Consider the following 18,798-nt stretch of genomic DNA (forward strand, 5'->3'; position numbering starts at 1 on the left):
AATATGTTGTCATATGACCCCGAAATGGACTCTCTTCTACAACGTTTATTGTAATCCATTACGCTAAGGAGGTGATGACATCATCTTACCGCAAAATTGGCAACACTGCCCTAATCTGAAGTGCGCTTGGTCTGTCTTTGTTCTATTTTATTACCTTGTAAAACGGGTTTAAAAGCAGGCTCATAATAATTAATAATACCTGCTCTAAATCACATGTTGAAGCTCCTGCTGCCGGTTTGTAGTTCATTCTGTCAAATCTAAAATCCTTTGGTTACGATGAGTCACAAAGACTCTTTTATTCAGACTTTTTTGTCAAGTGTAATACATCAATCAATCAATCAATCAATGTTTATTTATATAGCCCTAAATCACAAGTGTCTCAATATCATAATATCATCATTTATAAGAGCAAAACAGTATCGGTAAAAAAAAAAGACTTTTAGAAGTATTTTCAAGGTGTTAACAAATTAATAAACCATTTCTAAACCCCTTCATCGTACTGTAAAGTGGTCTGAAAGTTTCCAGAATCCCTTTTATGCCTTTATAGCACAATTGTCTTGGTAGCACAGCATGACTCGACCGAAATGTCCCCTTAGACCAGGGGTCGGCAACCCAAAATGTTAAAAGGGCCATATTGGACCAAAAATACAAAAATATAATCTGTCTGGAGTCGCAAAAAATTTAAAGACTTGTATAAGTGTTATAATGAAGGCAACACATGATGTAAGTGGCTAATTAGCTATATTAGCCTACTATCAAAATGACTCTGTGTCGCAAGCTGATGCAAATCTTCGTTGACAGAAATGTTGAAATGTAATATTTATTCTATGCATTTTTTCAACAATGGAAAACATTAGTAAAACTTCTCAGAGGGTGAGATAACTCCAGGAAATGACTTAAAATGACTCAAAGTATAAATGTGTGTGTCCAAGTTAAAGGACACGACAGGCTGTCTTCTTCTAATGGATTCATTACGATCTTTGCAAGCTGGCTAACGTTTGCTGTGGTCTGGAACAACATGGCGCACTGACAACTATCAGAAATGCAGCCAATATTACATACAGATAGTGTGTCATGAAACATGGAAAAATAAACTAAATACACAGAGGACTAAATGAGCTCAAATATACCTACAAATGAGGCATCATGATGCAATATGTACATACAGCTTGCCTAAATAGCATGTTAGCATCGATTAGCTTGCAGTCGTGCACTGACCAAATATGCCTGATTAGCACTCCATGACAAGTCAATAACATCAACAAAGCTCACCTTTGTGCATTCACGCACAGTATAAAACATTTGGTGGACGAAATGAGACAAAGAAGGAGTGGCATTAAACGCGTCTTTCTGTGGCAGCATCGGAGAAAGTTATACATGTTAACAAACTGTTGACTCACAGTCCACACAACTACGGCGAGTTCAAGGGCCGCTGAAATTAGTAGGGAGCATAAACACACACGTATTAAGCACTGGGCTTTCTAACCAGTAGGAAGGCTTGTGTTGTGTTTCTACAGAAACCAAATTATGACAAAAAACTTATTTTTCAGCCCATTTTTTTTCCATTCCCATGGAGCCACCAGGGCGCTGCTCAAGAGCTGTATGTGGCTCTAGAGCCGCGGGGTGCTGGACCCTGCCTTAGACCGACTCTGGCTTGATTTGAAGCTTCTATTAGTGAAGCACATTTACTTATAATGTGAGCAATAATTCCAACTCGTCTAGAAAATTATTTAATTTTCAAAGTCATCCTTTCCCCTTTGAAGGATACTCCTTTTAAAAATATAGGAAGTTGTAGCCTCTCTGCACGATGCTTGATGATAACAAACCCCCCACCCCAAACCCCCAAAGGATATGGCGGCCGGACCTCCCTTAGGAGCAAACAATACTGGAATAGCATCCGGCTTCAACTGCGGAAATTCTTAAGCGTGTTAAGCATCTGTGCTGGTGTTATCAAACCCATTTGTGGACAAGTAGACAAGGCCAGGACAGACACGCCAATGTTGTGATTCATCCAGCAACACATCCCTCCTCACAAAACTGTAGATAACCAACACCAGCCTCGGATCACAGAGGAGTACCATTTCAAGCTTGACTTCTGGAAGATTAGGCTCAGCCTGCCGAGATCACAGCCCGACCTTGTATGATATGGGCCTCGCTATAATTTATTTGAGAGAATCACTCGAGAGCGCAGATGGATTTGACTGATTTGCAACCTGTAGAGACTGTGAACGAGCAAAGGCGCTGACGAGCTTTAGGGATTTGTTTGCGTGCTTTAAAAAGCGGCCCTGAGGACTAGACCACTTGATCTTGGGTAATTTGAGCATGCACATGAACCGTCTGGTATGTAAGAGACCATTTAAGAAGCTTCTGTCTTCCCCTGTCCTCCCCGCGCATGCAGACCGGAGGCTTCTTCCCATGTGAAGACAGATGGGATTCAACTTCCCCTTAAATTCCAACAATCATGACATGCTCGTTTGTTGATCAAAATCAAATCCAACTTTATTTATATAGCACTTTTCACACACAGGCAAGAACATGAAGAAATGTTTTGACAAGACAAGATTGGTAAACGACTACAGTGGAAACTAACATTATAAACAATCTGTTTCCTGAGGCAATCTGATTCCGTTGAATTTGGAAATAACAAACCCCCAAACCAGTGAAGTTGGCACGTTGTGTAATTTGTAAATAAAAACAGAATACAATGATTTGCAAATCCTTTTCAACCTATATTCAATTGAATAGACTGCAAAGACAAGATACTTAATGTTCGAACTGAGAAACTTTGTTATTTTTTGCAAATATTAGCTCATTTGGAATTTGATGCCTGAGACTGATAAAGTTGAGGAATGCTCATCCAACACTTATTTGGAACATCCCACAGGTGAACAGGCTAATTGGGAACAGGTGGGTGCCACGATTGGGTAAAAAAAGCAGCTTCCATGAAATGCTCAGTCATTCACAAACAAGGATGGGGCGAGGGTCACCACTTTGTGAACAAATGCGTCAGCAAATTGTCGAACAGTTTAAGTTCAAGTACATTTCTCAACGAGCTATTGCAAGGAATTTAGGGATTTCACCATCTAGAGTCTGTAATATCATCAAAAGGTTCAGAGAATCTGGAGAAATCACTGCATGTAAGCGATGATATTATGGACCTTCGATCCCTCAGGCGGTACTGCATCAAAAAGCGACATCAGTGTGTAAAGGATATCACCACGTGGGTTCAGGAACACTTCAGAAAACCACTGTCAGTAACTACAGTTGGTCGCTACATCTGTAAGTGCAAGTTAAAACTCTCCTATGCAAGGCGAAAACCGTTTATCAACAACACCCAGAAACGCCGTCGGCTTCGCTGGGCCCGAGCTCATCTAAGATGGACTGATACAAAGTGGAAAAGTGTTCTGTGGTCTGACGAGTCCACATTTCAAATTGTTTTAGGAAACTGTGGACGTCGTGTCCTCCGGACCAAAGAGGAAAAGAACCATCCGGATTGTTATAGGCGCAAAGTTGAAAAGCCAGCATGTGTGATGGTATGGGGGTGTATTAGTGCCCAAGACATGGGTAACTTACACATCTGTGAAGGCGCCATTAATGCTGAAAGGTACATACAGGTTTTGGAGCAACATCTGTTGCCATCCAAGCAACGTTACCATGGACGCCCCTGCTTATTTCAGCAAGACGATGCCAAGCCACGTGTTACATTAACGTGGTTTCATAGTAAAAGAGTGCGGGTACTAGACTGGCCTGCCTGTAGTCCAGACCTGTCTCCCATTGAAAATGTGTGGCGCATTATGAAGCCTAAAATAGCAGAAGGGAGACCCCCGGACTGTTGAACAACTTAAGCTGTACATCAAGCAAGAATGGGAAAGAATTCCACCTGAGAAGCTTCAAAAATGTGTCTCCTCAGTTCCCAAACCTTTACTGAGTGTTGTTAAAAGGAAAGGCCATGTAACACAGTGGTGAACATGCCCTTTCCCAACTACTTTGGCACGTGTTGCAGCCATGAAATTCTAAGTTAATTATTATTTGCAAAAAAATTAAAAAAATTATGAGTTTGAACTTAAAATATGTTGTCTTTGTAGTGCATTCAATTGAATATGGGTTGAAAAGGATTTGCAAATCATTGTATTCAGTTTATATTTACATCTAACACAATTTCCCAACTCATATGGAAACAGGGTTTGCAGAAGCACCCTAAGAAGTCAGCCCCAGGATCCTTGCAGCTTGGCTACGGCCCTGCAGCTCCCCTTATCAGCTCCTCCTTCGACGCCTCTTTACCGACCGTGTGCGGGCGTTAAGCAGATGTCATCTCGTCCTGTCCGCGCCATCAACCGGCTGGCAGTGTGTCCTCAGCAACGCTCTTCTTGTTGTTTCTGTCCTCACCCTGACCTGACCTGGCTTTACCTGGCAGAGAGCGCGTCCACATACACAAAAGCAGTCCTTGAGGAAAAAATTGCAGTCCCTTGTCATGATAGTCATTACGTGCTGAAAGCCCTAAGAGGCTTAAAATATATTGGAAAGTCAGCGCCTCAGGCACCCGTGTGAAGGTCGCAAACAGCCCCTGAAGTCCTCTATAATAATAATAATAACAATAATAGACTTTATTTGTAAAAAGCACTTTACATTGAGCAAAAAAATAAATTTTTGTAACGCGGTTACTGAAGAAAGTGTATTTTTTGAGTTTTTTCCCCATATTTCTACACAATAACTCAGATATGGTAACACTAGCGAGCAGTAGAGAATATGAAGTGATTTATAGTCTAGAACATGGGTGTCAAACTCTGGCCCGCGGGCCAAAATTGGCCCGCCGTGTAATTTCACTCGGCCCTTGAGGCGATATCAAATTAACACTAGAGCTGGCCCGCCGATTATATACAGCGGCAGTGCCGCGGTAACACCGCATTCACCGCTAATTCTCATACTTGCCAACCCTCCCGGGAGACTCACAAATTTCAGTGCCCCTCCCGAAAATCGTCACGTCCGCTTTTCATCCAGTCCAACGAGTGCTGGCCCAGTCCACATAACATGTGTGGCTTCTGCACACGCACACACAAGTGAATGCAAACCATACTTGATCAACAGCCATACAGGTCACACTGAGGGTGACCGTACAAACAACTTTAACATTGTTACAAATATGCGCCACACTGTGAATCCACACCAAACAAGAATGACAAACACATTTCGGGAGAACATCCGCACCGTAACACAACATAAACACAACTGAACAAATACCCAGAACCCTTTGCAGCACTAACTCTTCCGGGATGCTAAGGTGTGTGTGTGTTGATCAAGTATGGCTTGCATTCACGTGTGTGTGCGTACAGAAGCCGCACATATCTTGTGACTGGGCCGGCACGTTGTTAGAATGGATGAAAAGCGGACGTGACGACAGCTCGTAGAGGACGTTAAAGGCAGTGCCTTTAAGGCACGCCCCCAAGACTGTGGTCTGGGTGGACTATGAGATATAATGACTGATGAACACCTTCGTTCGATAATGAAGGTTGCCTCAGCTCAAAGCCTGAGCCCCGACATTAATGAACTAGCATCCAAGAAAAGATGGCAGGTATCTGGCTTGGGCACATCAGATTATATCAGTGTGTTGCAAACTGAGCAGTTTAAAGTCCTGAATGGTTGGTTTATTCATTGTTATTTTAGTTTCAAATTTATTAGCCTGTGGAAAAAGTTCATGTGGATATTTACCTCAGAAGGCTGCAAATAGAAAAGATGCATTCAATTTTTATCTATTAAATTGTATTTGATATGCCATTGATATTTTTAAATTATTATTATTATTTGAAACTCGATTTTGCATGTCACTATAAAGTTATATAAGCCTTTCTTGTTCAATATTCAATGCAAAACTTGTTTGGGTCCCTATTAAAAGGTTAATTTGTTCAACCTTGGCCCGCGGCTTTGTTCAGTTTAAAATTTTGGCCCACTCTGTATTTGAGTTTGACACCCCTGGTCTAGAACATATTTTGCTTTATTTATTATAGAAATAATTCCTGCCACCTTTTGTTGTATATGTTTTATGTAAGATTTCCAGTTTATTTTATCATCTATTATTACTTCCAAAAATGTGATTTCCTTCACCCTTCCAAAATCTACTCCACCTATTTATATTTCTGTTTGACTCTCTTTTCTACTGTTACCAAATAGCATTATTTTAGTTTTACTGATATTCAGAGATAGTCATTTGTTTTCCAAATCATCTTTTTAATTTGTTGATTTCTTCTGTTTTTATTTGTATTAGCTTCTGTGTGTTCTCCCTCGAACAAAAGCCTGTCGTGTTGTCCGCAAATAAAACTAACTTGAAGTCTTTTGTAACTTTACAAATGTCGTTTGTATAGAGATTAAACAATTTTGTTCCCAGTATTGATCCCTTGGTTACGCCGCAAGATATCTCAAGGGCTGTTGACATATTTTCACATATCTTCACGTATTGCTTCCTGTTAGTTAAGTAGCTCTTTATCTAGTTGAAAACCAATCCTTTGCGTCTGACCAGCTTTTCCTACCGGGGAATTAAAGTCACTGGTCAATCCCAAGTTCTTTCAGATGACATATATGCGGAGTAAGAAGGACCATCAAGACAGAATAGGAATATTATCATGTTTTACTGAAGCTTCAGGAGACCAGCCCACATCAATACAGTCATACCATCATCTCGGGATGGTCTAACATTCAAACGGAAGAGACAACTTCTTGCATCCGAAGAAAGCCCCCACCTGTCTGGAAAAGAATACAGCCTCATTGTTCTACTACAGATAAGATATAAGGGAGTACTCCAACTCCTACAGTGCAAGCCTTCAAGGTAACACACACAGTTTACTTGCGGACATAAAATGAAAAAATAGAAAGAGTACAAATGGAAAAACACTAGCTTAATTAAACATGACTATGAATGAAGAAAGAACTCTTGAACATATATGCATTCTCCACATGTTCCATACCAATCTATTGCATTGACTATTTCCTCTGTTATTTTGACTAATGCTATCGATGTTGAAATGTTAGCTCTGATTCTGTATTGGTTGTCTGCGAGTGTTCCACTTTTGTTCATAAATTTGTCCAGTCCGTTATTAAATATTTTTTCAATTATTTTAGAGAATTTTGGAAGTAGCCTCTGGCAAAAATGTGTTCGCTCATCTGTTGCTCAACCTCTTATCTTGAGATCAGTTTGAGCTTCTCATATTTGTTTCATTACGTGATCATTTGTTTTTCCTGAGGTACCCTTAGGAGCGAGAGATAAGCTAAAAAGAGACAAGCCATCATTGAGACAAAGGAGGTTGAGTTGAGATAACCAATTGAGCAATACTTGAGAAGTGGGATACGCAGAGGAGGTCTCTTAAAGAGAATGAAATAAGATGCCTGAGACAAATCAGAGAATTAATAGCAATTTACACACTAAGGTTGTATGGTATACCGGTACTAGTATAGTATCGCAGTACTAATTAGTCATAAACGGTACTATACTCTGTTTGAAAAGTATGGTTTTGCCATATTTTAGTCGTCGTCACGTCATGACATTGCTGGTTATACGAGCAGAGGAGCATGTTCGGCAGCGCACAGTCTCAGGTCTCAGAGTACTTACAAGCAGACACAGTGTGTAGACAGAAAAGGGAGAATGGACGCATTTTGGCTTAAAAACTAACAATAAAGGTGAAGGTATAACACTGAAACGCCCACAGGAAGAGATGGTTAAAAAAATATGGCTAGCTATCTAGCAGCAAACATCCATCCGCAGTCGGCAGTGTTTTAGCTACTTCTAAATCACTAATCCTCGCCTCCATGGCGACAAATAAAGGGAGTTTTTTTTACAAGTATCATCCCTGCAGGACGAGGAATAACTGAACATGCTTCACTACACACCGTAGCTCACCGGCGTCATAATGTAAACATCCACTGTAATGACACCAAGTACAAGAGCGTATCTAGTCGATACTACTGTGAGTACATCGATATTTTTTATCGTCACAAAATATATATACACTACCATTCAAAAGTTTGGGGTCACCCAAACAATTTTGTGGAATAGCCTTCATTTCTAAGAACAAGAATAGACTGTCGAGTTTCAGATGAAAGTTCTCTTTTTCTGGCCATTTTGAGCGTTTAATTGACCCCACAAATGTGATGCTCCAGAAACTCAATCTGCTCAAAGGGAGGTCAGTTTTGTAGCTTCTGTAATGAGCTAAACTGTTTTCAGATGTGTGAACATGATTGCACAAGGGTTTTCTAATCATCAATTAGCCTTCTGAGCCAATGAGCAAACACATTGTACCATTAGAACACTGGAGTGATAGTTGCTGGAAATGGGCCTCTATACACCTATGTAGATATTGCACCAAAAACTAGACATTTGCAGCTAGAATAGTCATTTACCACATTAGCAATGTATAGAGTGTATTTCTTTAAAGTTAAGACTAGTTTAAAGTTATCTTCATTGAAAAGTACAGTGCTTTTCCTTCAAAATTAAGGACATTTCAATGTGACCCCACACTTTTGAACGGTAGTGTATATATTTTTTGGTAATTCATATTATATTCATAAACTCAGGAAATACATCCCTGGACACAGGAGAACCTAAATTATGACCAATGTATGACCCTGTAACTACATGGTATCGGATCGATACCTAAATTTGAGGTATCATCCAAAACTAATGTAAAGTATCCAAACAACAGAAGAATAAGTGATTATTACATTTTAACAGAAATGTAGATAGAACATGTTGAAACAGAAAATAACCAGATATTAACAGTAAATGAACAAGTGCACTGCAAAAACTGAAATCTAAGTAAAATTAAATATCTCAAATAAGGGTGATATTTGCTTATTTTCTTCTCACTAAGCAGATTTTTATGTTAGAGTGTTTTACTTGTTTTAAGAGTTTTGGTCCTAAATGATCTGTTACAAACAGAGGTTATATGATGTGAGGTATGATAGCAAAAACTTATGGAATGTTTTGAATGAAATCATGGGTAGAAAGAACAATGTCTGTACACCTTTTGTGGAATCAAATGGGTTGGTACTCACTAAGCCATGTGACATTGCCAATCATTTTAATAACTATTATGTTGACAAGGTATCTCAATTAAGGCATGGTATGCAAATATCCAATAACAACAAATCAGCTGACCTCATTAGGAATATTATAATGGATAATAAGGACTGTGAATTCAATTTTCATCAGGTTGAAGTCAGTGAGGTTGAGAGGTTACTACACTCTCTTCCGGACAACAAAGTAGCTGGTGTAGACAACCTGGATAGTAAATTACTGAAAATGACTGCTGGTATCATATCAGTGCCTGTTTGTCATATTTTTAATAAATGTTTACAAGTGGGCCTGTGTCCAAAGATATGGAAGGTGGCTAAGGTTACTCCTCTACATAAGGATACCAAATTGGCTTTCAATGAGGGCAATTCTAGACCAATAAGCATCCTACCTGGGTTATGTAAAATACTGGAGAAATGTGTGTATGCACAAATTCAAGCTTGCTTTCAATCAAATGGGCTAGCAACTGATTGTCAACATGCATATAGAACGGGCCACTCTATGTCCACGGCTTTTATACAAATGACGGACGATTGGCTTAATGCTATAGATAATTCTATGTTGGTTGGAGCTGTGCTGTTAGATCTTAGTGCTGCATTTGACGTGATTGACCACTCTCTTTTAATTGAGAAACTTAAATGTTATGGTTTTAACACAGCGATTTTAAACTTGACAAACAAGTCAATGGCGTTTTAAAATCGTGTTTTTATCATCTTCGTCTTTTAGCAAAGGTGAAACCATTTTTATCTTTTAACCTTTTTGAACAAGTCGTGCATGCTTTTATTTCAAGTGGCCTGGACTACTGCGATGCACTTTATGCTGGCATTAGCCAAAAAGCTCTCTCCCGGTTGCAGTTAGTCCAGAACGCGGCAGCACGACTTTTAACAGGGGCCAGGAAACGTGAGCATATAACCCCAATTCTTCGGAGTTTGCACTGGCTCCCTGTTCATCTTAGAATTGATTTTAAATCCTTGCTGTTTGTTTTTAAAGCTTTACATGGACTGGCACCTCAGTATATCTCGGACCTCATCCAAATTTACACTCCTGCGCGCGCTCTGAGGTCCGAGAGCCAGCTCCAGCTCGTGGTGCCCAGGACGAGACTTAAAACCAGGGGAGACAGGGCCTTCTCTGTGGTCGGCCCTAAACTCTGGAACACTCTGCCCCTCCATGTTCAAACTGCTTCCACAGTGGAGTGTTTTAAGTCTCGTCTTAAGACCCACTTTTATTCTTTGGCTTTTAACACTACGTGAATTGTGTGGTCTTCTGTCCTCTGTTGTCCTGTGTGTTTTTTTTAATACATTTTGATGTCTATTTTACTGTTTTAATTGGTTTTACCCTTTAAAAATCGCTTTTAATCATATTTATTTTTTATATTGTCTCTGTATTGGTTTTCTATTAATTTATTCTTTGTTTTTATTCAGTCATTGGTGTAGCATAATATTGTTTTTAATATTGTTTTTAATATTGTTTTTAATATTGTTTTTAACATGGCTGTGCAGCACTTTGGAAACATTGTTGTTGTGTAAATGTGCTATATAAATAAAGTGGATTGGATTGGATTAGATTGGTTTTAATACTTCAAGTTTAATGTGGATACAGAGTTATTTGTCCTCAAGATCACAACAGGTGTATCTTAATGGCAGCTTGTCTAATAGCAGAAGTTTGGATTGTGGTGTTCCACAGGGAAGTCGCCTAGGACCTTTACTTTTTTCTATATTCACCAATGATTTACCTTGGGCTACCGGGCGTGCAAGATTGGTTCTTTATGCTGATGATGCAACCTTATATCATGCTGCACCATCATGCAGTGTACTTAATGTAGTATTGAGTGAGGAACTAAAAGCTGTGCATGACTGGACAGTATGTAACAGACTTGTCCTTAACACCTCAAAAACAAAAAGTATTATATTGGGGACTAGGCAAGGGTTATCTTGTGACCCAAAGTTGGATTTGAGGCTAGGTATTTCAACAGTTCAACAGGTCAGAAGTGCCAAGCTCCTTGGAGTGATGCTGGACTGCACTCTATCCTGGTCAAATCATATCAGTGATATAGTTACAAAGATGGGAAGGGCTGTTGGTATTTCCTGGAAATGTGCTGGTTTTGCTGATCCACCTCTTCTTTGTCAAATTGTTAAGAGTTTAGTCTTGTGTCATCTTGACTATTGTTCTACAGTCTGGGCGTCTGCTGCAAGTGGTGAGATCAGTAAGCTCCAGATTGTCCAGAATAGGGCAGCAAGGCTGGTTCTTGGTTGTTCACTAAGAACCAATGTGAACCAAATGCATGCTTCTCTTTCCTGGCTAACAGTGCAGAACAGGTTGTTGGCTAATACTCTTATATTGTTCAAATCAGTAACCGGTTGTGAAACTCCTGCTTTTTTCATGGCCCAAATAGTTCACAGTAGCACTATACATAATCGCAATACCAGGGCATCCAGTGAGGGGCATTTTGTACTCCCTCGTCCCAGGAAGAATGCTTTGCGGAAATCTTTTATTTTTAGATCTTTATCGCTCTGGAATAACCTGCCTCGAATTCTCACCAGCATTGAAAGTAAACAGGTTTTTAAAAAGAGAGTAATATTTTATCTGAGTTTTTAAATTAGTTTGCTCGTTGATGATTGGTTTGGTTTTATATTGTGTAGTTATATTTATATGGTAATTATTATTCTGTGACTGTAAATTGTTTGCTTGTTTTTTATTGATGCTTTTATTTTTTTCTGTATTGTGTAGTTATAATTATATGCTTTTATTTGTAATTGTATTGAATTGTGGACCCCAGGAAGACTAGTGGGTTGTTGAGGCAACCAGCTAATGGGGATCCTTAATAAAAATCAAAAAATCAAATCAAATCTCAGTAAGATATTACAGCTTGTTGCTGAGATGTGATGACCTATATTGAGTAAAACATGCTTGAAACTGGAATATCAAGTGTTGCAAAGCTGTGTCATCAACACTCACAAGTATAAAACGACTTTTTTTTAATGTAATAATTTCTTATTTCAAGCATGAAAAAAAATAAATCATGACTTGTCTCATATTAAAACAGATGACAGCCAAATGGACTTTGCTGTTTTATTTTCAATGAAACATTATAAAATACATACTCATAGAGTAGTGCATTTGTTATTAGTGATAATATACTTATTTTAAGGTATTTTTGGGTTAATTGAGGTTAGCTAATTTTACTTGTTTTGGAAAGTCTTGACAAGCCAAATTTTCTTGTTCTATTGGCAGGAAATTTTGCTTAGTTCAAATAAAATACCCCTCATTTTTGTATTTTTTTTTCTTGTTTTTAAACACTTGATTTTTTGCAGTGTGGATAAATAATCAATTTTTACAGCTTGTCCTTCATAATTTTGACAAAATAATAGAATGATAAATGACACAATATGTTACTGCATATGTCAGCAGACTAATCAGGAGCCTTTGTTTGTTTACTTACTAATAAAAGACAAGTTGTCAAGTATGTTCACTATTTTATTTTAGGACAAAATGTTTTAAAAAAAAATAAAGCCAATAATGCAACTTTTTTGTGGTACCGGTACCAAAGCATTGGTATCGAGACAACCCTAGTACACACCAAACAAGTCGCCATCTCATCGCAGGGCCAACACAGATATACAGCTGATTGATACATTTTTGCTTGTTTCATTACATATTTAATAGTTAAACATTATAAAATGTAATAGAGAGCAAATGACATGTTGTTCACCACTTTGTAATTCAAGTCTTTCTTCACATTAAATTTAAATTAAATTCTGTAAATTTAATTTAGTTCATATCCTTCCAGTTCAAAATACATGCCTTTTTAATTATTGATCCATGTTTCTGATATGGCAATCATTTTGAAAGGTTTGTGGAATTGTTCCAATCAAGTCGTTATAACATTTTAATTGGCATACATACTTCTGCCGTTAAGATGGATTGTCAGGTTCAAACACTTATGACATCTATTAAACAACACAAAAGGCAAGGAATCAAACAGAGGCAGAATTCAATTTGGACTCAGATCTGAGGAGAGACATGGCCACTGTACTCTCAGTACAGTCCTGCACCACGCTCTGACGAAAAAGGTTTTCGTCTCCTCTTTTATTTAGATGCTCAATGTTTACGCAACAACACATTTCTCAACAGGAATGGGGAGTATGTAAACAGTCCTTGTTTTCGGTCACATTGAAGACAAAAGAAGAAGATGGCTTGGGCTCCTCCTGGATCCAGCTGGGGCAGGTTTTCGAGGACAATGGATGACCCCTCCTGTCTCATTCCACCGTACACAGCGGAATCTTCCAAGCGTTTGGCTTGGTGCAACAAAGACAGCTTCTTGTCTGTTCTTTGGAAACTCAGAACGGAAAGTTTTTTGATAATTTAAATAACATTTTTCTGACATGGATGATTGACAGTTTATCAGATTTTATGTTGGTGTTATTGTTCATCTGTGTAATATAGACAGGTATTGTTTATGTGGGAGAAATAGTTTGTGTCAGGATCTCTTTCATTTGCAGCAATACGTTTCTAGTTCTTTGTTTGATCGAATGTTTCATGTGTGTCATAGTTGGGTCTTTCTCATTTGTTATTATTGGAATTTATCTCGGTCTTCACTTGTCCTGATGAGCATCACTTTTGCTGCCTCTGGTGTTCCGTTTTTTGTCCATGTCTGTTGAATTTTGCCTTGTTTTTTTAAGTTGCGTGCTTTCCAGGCTATGTAAGGATTTGTTTTTGTCAATTACGTATGTACACATTTGTGCCTTTTTAACTTTCTCCCTTGCCTTAATACTTTCTGCCTGGTTGCCTGCATTTCAAACCACCTCACCGATTGGCCACAATACGTCAGACTGAAGGACATCACGTCTGACACTGTTGCTGGCCCCTCTTCTCTTCACCCTGTACACCGCTGACTTCTGCTACAACTCGGAGCTGTGTCACATCCAGAAGTTCGCGGATGACACAGCCATCGTCGGGTGCATCAGGGACGGCAGAGAGGAGGAGTTTCAGAGCCTGGTGAGGTACTTTGCTGTCTGGTGCTACAGGGACCTCTTGCAGCTCAATCCGTCAAAGACCAAGGAGCTGGTCATTGACTTTGGGAGGTCGAGTCCAAGGTCACAACCTATTGTGATCGAGGGAGTCGCGGTACAGACTCATTCAAGTACCTCGGTATGTGGGTGGACAATAAGCTGGACTGGACTGTTAACACGGACCACTTGTACAGGAAAGGACAGAGCAGGCTGTACTTCCTGAGGAGGCTGCGCTCCTTCAACATTTGCAAAAAACTCTTGTGGATGTACTACCAGTCTGTGGTTGCCAGTGTTCTGTTTCGGCAGTACATCTAAGAAGGACAGCTCCAGACTGGAGAAACTGATCAGGCGGGCCGGCTCTACGATCGAAATAAAACTGGACTGACTGGTGACGGTGGCAGAGAAGAAGACTGTGGAGAAACTAGTGAGCATCATGGACGATGCCAGTCACCCTCTGCGGTCCATCCAGACCCACACCTCCCGTCACCTGAACAGTTTTTCCCCTCGGCCATCAGACACATGAACAATAACAAGATCTGATAGCTCAGTTACAGCTCATGTTATTCTATTGAGTGTTATATGTGTTTTATGTTGCACGATTGCGCCAAGTAAAATTCCTAGTTTGTGAACCCGTTCTCAAACAATGGCAATGAAACTCTTCTGATTCTGATTCTGATTCATACCGTTATCCGTAGCCAGAGGAGCCTGTTCAGTGCTAGACTGTACAACTCCTCTGTAGGATGACAGAGGATGCAAAACAATAACAATACTGAAATAAACAAACAAAACAAAAAAACAGTGCAATTTACAGTGCAATACATTTTCATAACATGGTCACTCCTGCCTAGTTCCTCTTCTTATATTCTTATTTTATATTCTTATATTCTTATTTGTTCAACTCCGTTAATTTAAATCCCCTCCGTCTCCCGCTTCCTCTGGTGTCCCCCAGGGCTCTGTTCTCGGTCCCCTGCTTTTTATCATTTACATTCTTCCCCTTGGCAATATTTTCCATAAATTTAAAATACATTTTCACTGTTATGCGGATGACACCCAGCTCTACATCTCCACCAAACCAACTGCCTCTCTTCCTCCTTCCTCCCTTACAGACTGGCTCAGTGAACTCAAGCAGTGGTTCTCATCCAATTTCCTTCAACTTAATAGTAATAAAACCAAAATCTTACTTGTCGGTACAAAAACCATTCTCGCCAAAACCAACAGCTTGTCCATTACTCTCTGCAATTCCTCTGTCTCACCCTCCTCCCAAGTCAAGAGTCTGGGTGTCATCCTCGACAGCACACTCTCCTTTCAAGCCCACATAAACAGCATTACCCGGTCTGCTTACTTTCATCTACGGAACATTAATCGTCTTCGCCCATCCCTTACCCCACATACTGCTGCCATACTAGTCCATAGCCTGGTCACCTCTCGCCTGGACTACTGCAACTCTCTCCTGTTTGGTCTCCCTCACAAGTCTCTTCACAAACTTCAGCTTCTCCAGAACTCTGCAGCCCGGATAATCACCAGAACCCCTTCAATCCAGCACATCACCCCTGTTCTGCAGCAACTCCACTGGCTACCCATCAAACATCGTATCCACTTTAAAATAATTCACCTCACTTTCAAAGCCATCCATAACCTCTCTCCATCTTATCTCTCTGACCTGATCCATGTCGCCACGCCCTCACGTTCCCTAAGATCCTCTTCATCCATCCATCTGACTTTCCCTTTATTTAAACTGTCCACCATGGGTGCCCGAGCTTTCAGCTGCTCTGCCCCACATCTTTGGAACTCTTTGCCACCAGACCTTCGTAACTTAGACTCAATATCCCTCTTCAAATCAAGACTAAAAACACACCTATTCCTGACTGCTTATTCATTGTAATCATCTTTTCTTCTCTATCTTTGTTGTTGTTATTATTGTTGTTTTTATTCAATTTGATTTTATTGTTTTGATTTTGTACGGTGTCCTTGAGTGCCCAGAAAGGCGCCTTTCTAAATAAAATGTATTATTATTTTTACTGTTATATTTTTATTCTTATTGTTATATTTTCTATTTTATTTCCATTTATACCCCCATTATTTACTTTTTTCTTTTTAAATTCAACCTCAATTCTGTACACTGCTGCTGATATTTTAATTTTCCTGAGGGAACTCACCTGAGGAAATCAATAAAGTCTATCCATCTATCTACCGCATTTTCCCGCACTATAAGGCGCACCGGATTATAAGGCGCGCCTTCAATGAATGGCATATTTCAAAACTTTGTTCATATATAAGGCGCACCGGATTATAAGGCGCACCTTCAATGAATGGCATATTTCAAAACTTTGTTCATATATAAGGCGCACCGGATTATAAGGCGCACCCATGCATCCATTAGATGGAGCTGCGCTAAAGGGAATGTCAACAAAACAGTCAGGTAGGTCAGTCAAACTTTATTAATAGATTACAAACCAGAGTTCTGACAACTCTGTTCTCTCCCAAAATGAATAAACAGCTGTTTTATTATTTTCCCCCAGGTAAAGTCTATCCATCTATCTATCTATCTATCTATCTATCTATCTATCTATCTATCTATCTATCTATCTATCTATCTATCTATCTATCTATCTATCTATCTATCTATCTATCTATCTATCTATCTATCTATCTATCTATCTATCTATCTATCTATCTATCTATCTATCTATCTATCTATCCATCCATCCATCCATCCATCCATCCATCCATCCATCCATCCATCCATCCATCCATCCATCCATCCATCCATCCATCCATCCATCCATCCATCCATCCATCCATCCATCCATCCATCCATCTATCTATCTATCTATCTATCTATCTATCTATCTATCTATCTATCTATCTATCTATCTATCTATCTATCTATCTATCTATCTATCTATCTATCTATCTATCTATCTATCTATCTATCTATCTATCTATCTATATTAATAGTGTTTGTGTTTTCTGTTAGTACACCTTATTATTACTGTTGGCGTGGATCCATCTCTTTTTCTTAGGAGTTGATGGCAGGCCTCAATCAATCAATCAATCAATTAATATTTTACTTATATAGCCCTAAATCACGAGTGTCTCAAAGGGCTGCACAAGCCACAACGACATCCTCGGCTCAGATCCCACATGAGGGCAAGAAAAAAACTCAACCCAATGGGATGACAATGATGTCATCCCATTGGGTTGACGTCATTGTCAACCCAATGTGTCATTGATCCATTTCCACTTCTTTTGACTGGAAGAATGCAAGGCACTTGACTCTCCATGGAGCTTACGTCTTGTTCCCCAGGGCTCACCCCCATCGTTGGTGGGCATCGCTCAAGCATTCGATCGGGGTTTGATGTTGATTGATGTTGAAGGTCGCTGGCTCGAGAACATTGTTCCAGATCAGCAACCCTGTCTGTTACTTGCCGATCCTTTTCGTCGTTATTTGAGGTGTAGAAACTTCACCTACTTCACCACCTGTGGGGTGGTTTGTTATTGTTGTTTCACGGCTGACACTTCTGCTCTCAGAAACTCCAGCGCTCTTTTTAGTTCCTCGCTCTCCTCGGATGTAAGCACCTACTTTATGTTGGTTCTGGTGATGTTTCCGTCGGGCCTGGGTTCTTTCACTGCCGTCAGCTGAGATCGTCGCTGGGTCCAGGTGATTGACGGTTTTCGGCGCCCTTGGTGGTCGTCGAGGTCATCGCCGATCGCAGGTAGAGGTTGGGTTCTTCCTAAGAAGTCGTCTGGCGTTGATGGTATCTCGCCAGGTCGCTCTTCTGCTCGCTCACTGTCAGTGGTGTTGATGATCAGCAAGCTTGTGCTCGCGGACCTTGTAGCTCTTGATAGTGGCCAGCTGCTATCAAGGCTGCTGGCCGGTGGTGATAGCCATGGCTGGAAGGTTTGCAAGCTGGTGGCGGCAGGCAGCCTGGATGATGGCATGCCAGTGCTGGCTAGCTGGCGCCGAGGCTGAAACCAGACTTGGTGAAGGTTAGCTTCTCTCGCCTCTCTGGTCTTGCACTCTTATTATTATTGTTCAATACTAAGGTTATATTTATTTTATCCTAACATTTATGACGTTGTATTTTTATAATTTACATACTGTATTTTCCGGACTATAGACCGGATAATAGGGCGCATTAAAGGGGTCATATATATATATATATATATATATATATATATATATATATATATATATATATATATATATATATATATATATATATATATATATATATATTATTTTTTATTTTCTCTAAATGTAAAATACTTCCTTGTGGTCTACATCAGTGGTCCCCAACCACCGGGCCGCGGATCGGTACCGGTCCGTGGACTGATTGGTACCGGGCCGCGGCCGCACAAGAAATAAAAGAGAAATAAAATAAATTAAAAAAATATATATATATATATATTTTTATTAAATCAACATAAAAAACACAATATATACATTACATATCAATATAAATCAATACAGTCTGCAGGGATACCGTCCGTAAGCACACATGATTGTATTTCTTAATGACAAAAAAAAAAATACAAAAAATATATATATTTTTTTACTACCCCCCCCCACTACTTTATATTAGAAATTGCAACAGCGGAGGATGAATGTCCCATAACAAGAAGATAGAGAAAAAGAAGAAGCTTATCGGCTATGGTGTCGGCACGGACTACAAAGGCGGATGCGCACACATTTTCAGGACTTATGCAGATCCCAAATACAGATCAGCA

This window comes from Entelurus aequoreus, linkage group LG04, assembly GCF_033978785.1.
Source record: "Entelurus aequoreus isolate RoL-2023_Sb linkage group LG04, RoL_Eaeq_v1.1, whole genome shotgun sequence".
NCBI lineage: Eukaryota > Metazoa > Chordata > Actinopteri > Syngnathiformes > Syngnathidae > Entelurus > Entelurus aequoreus.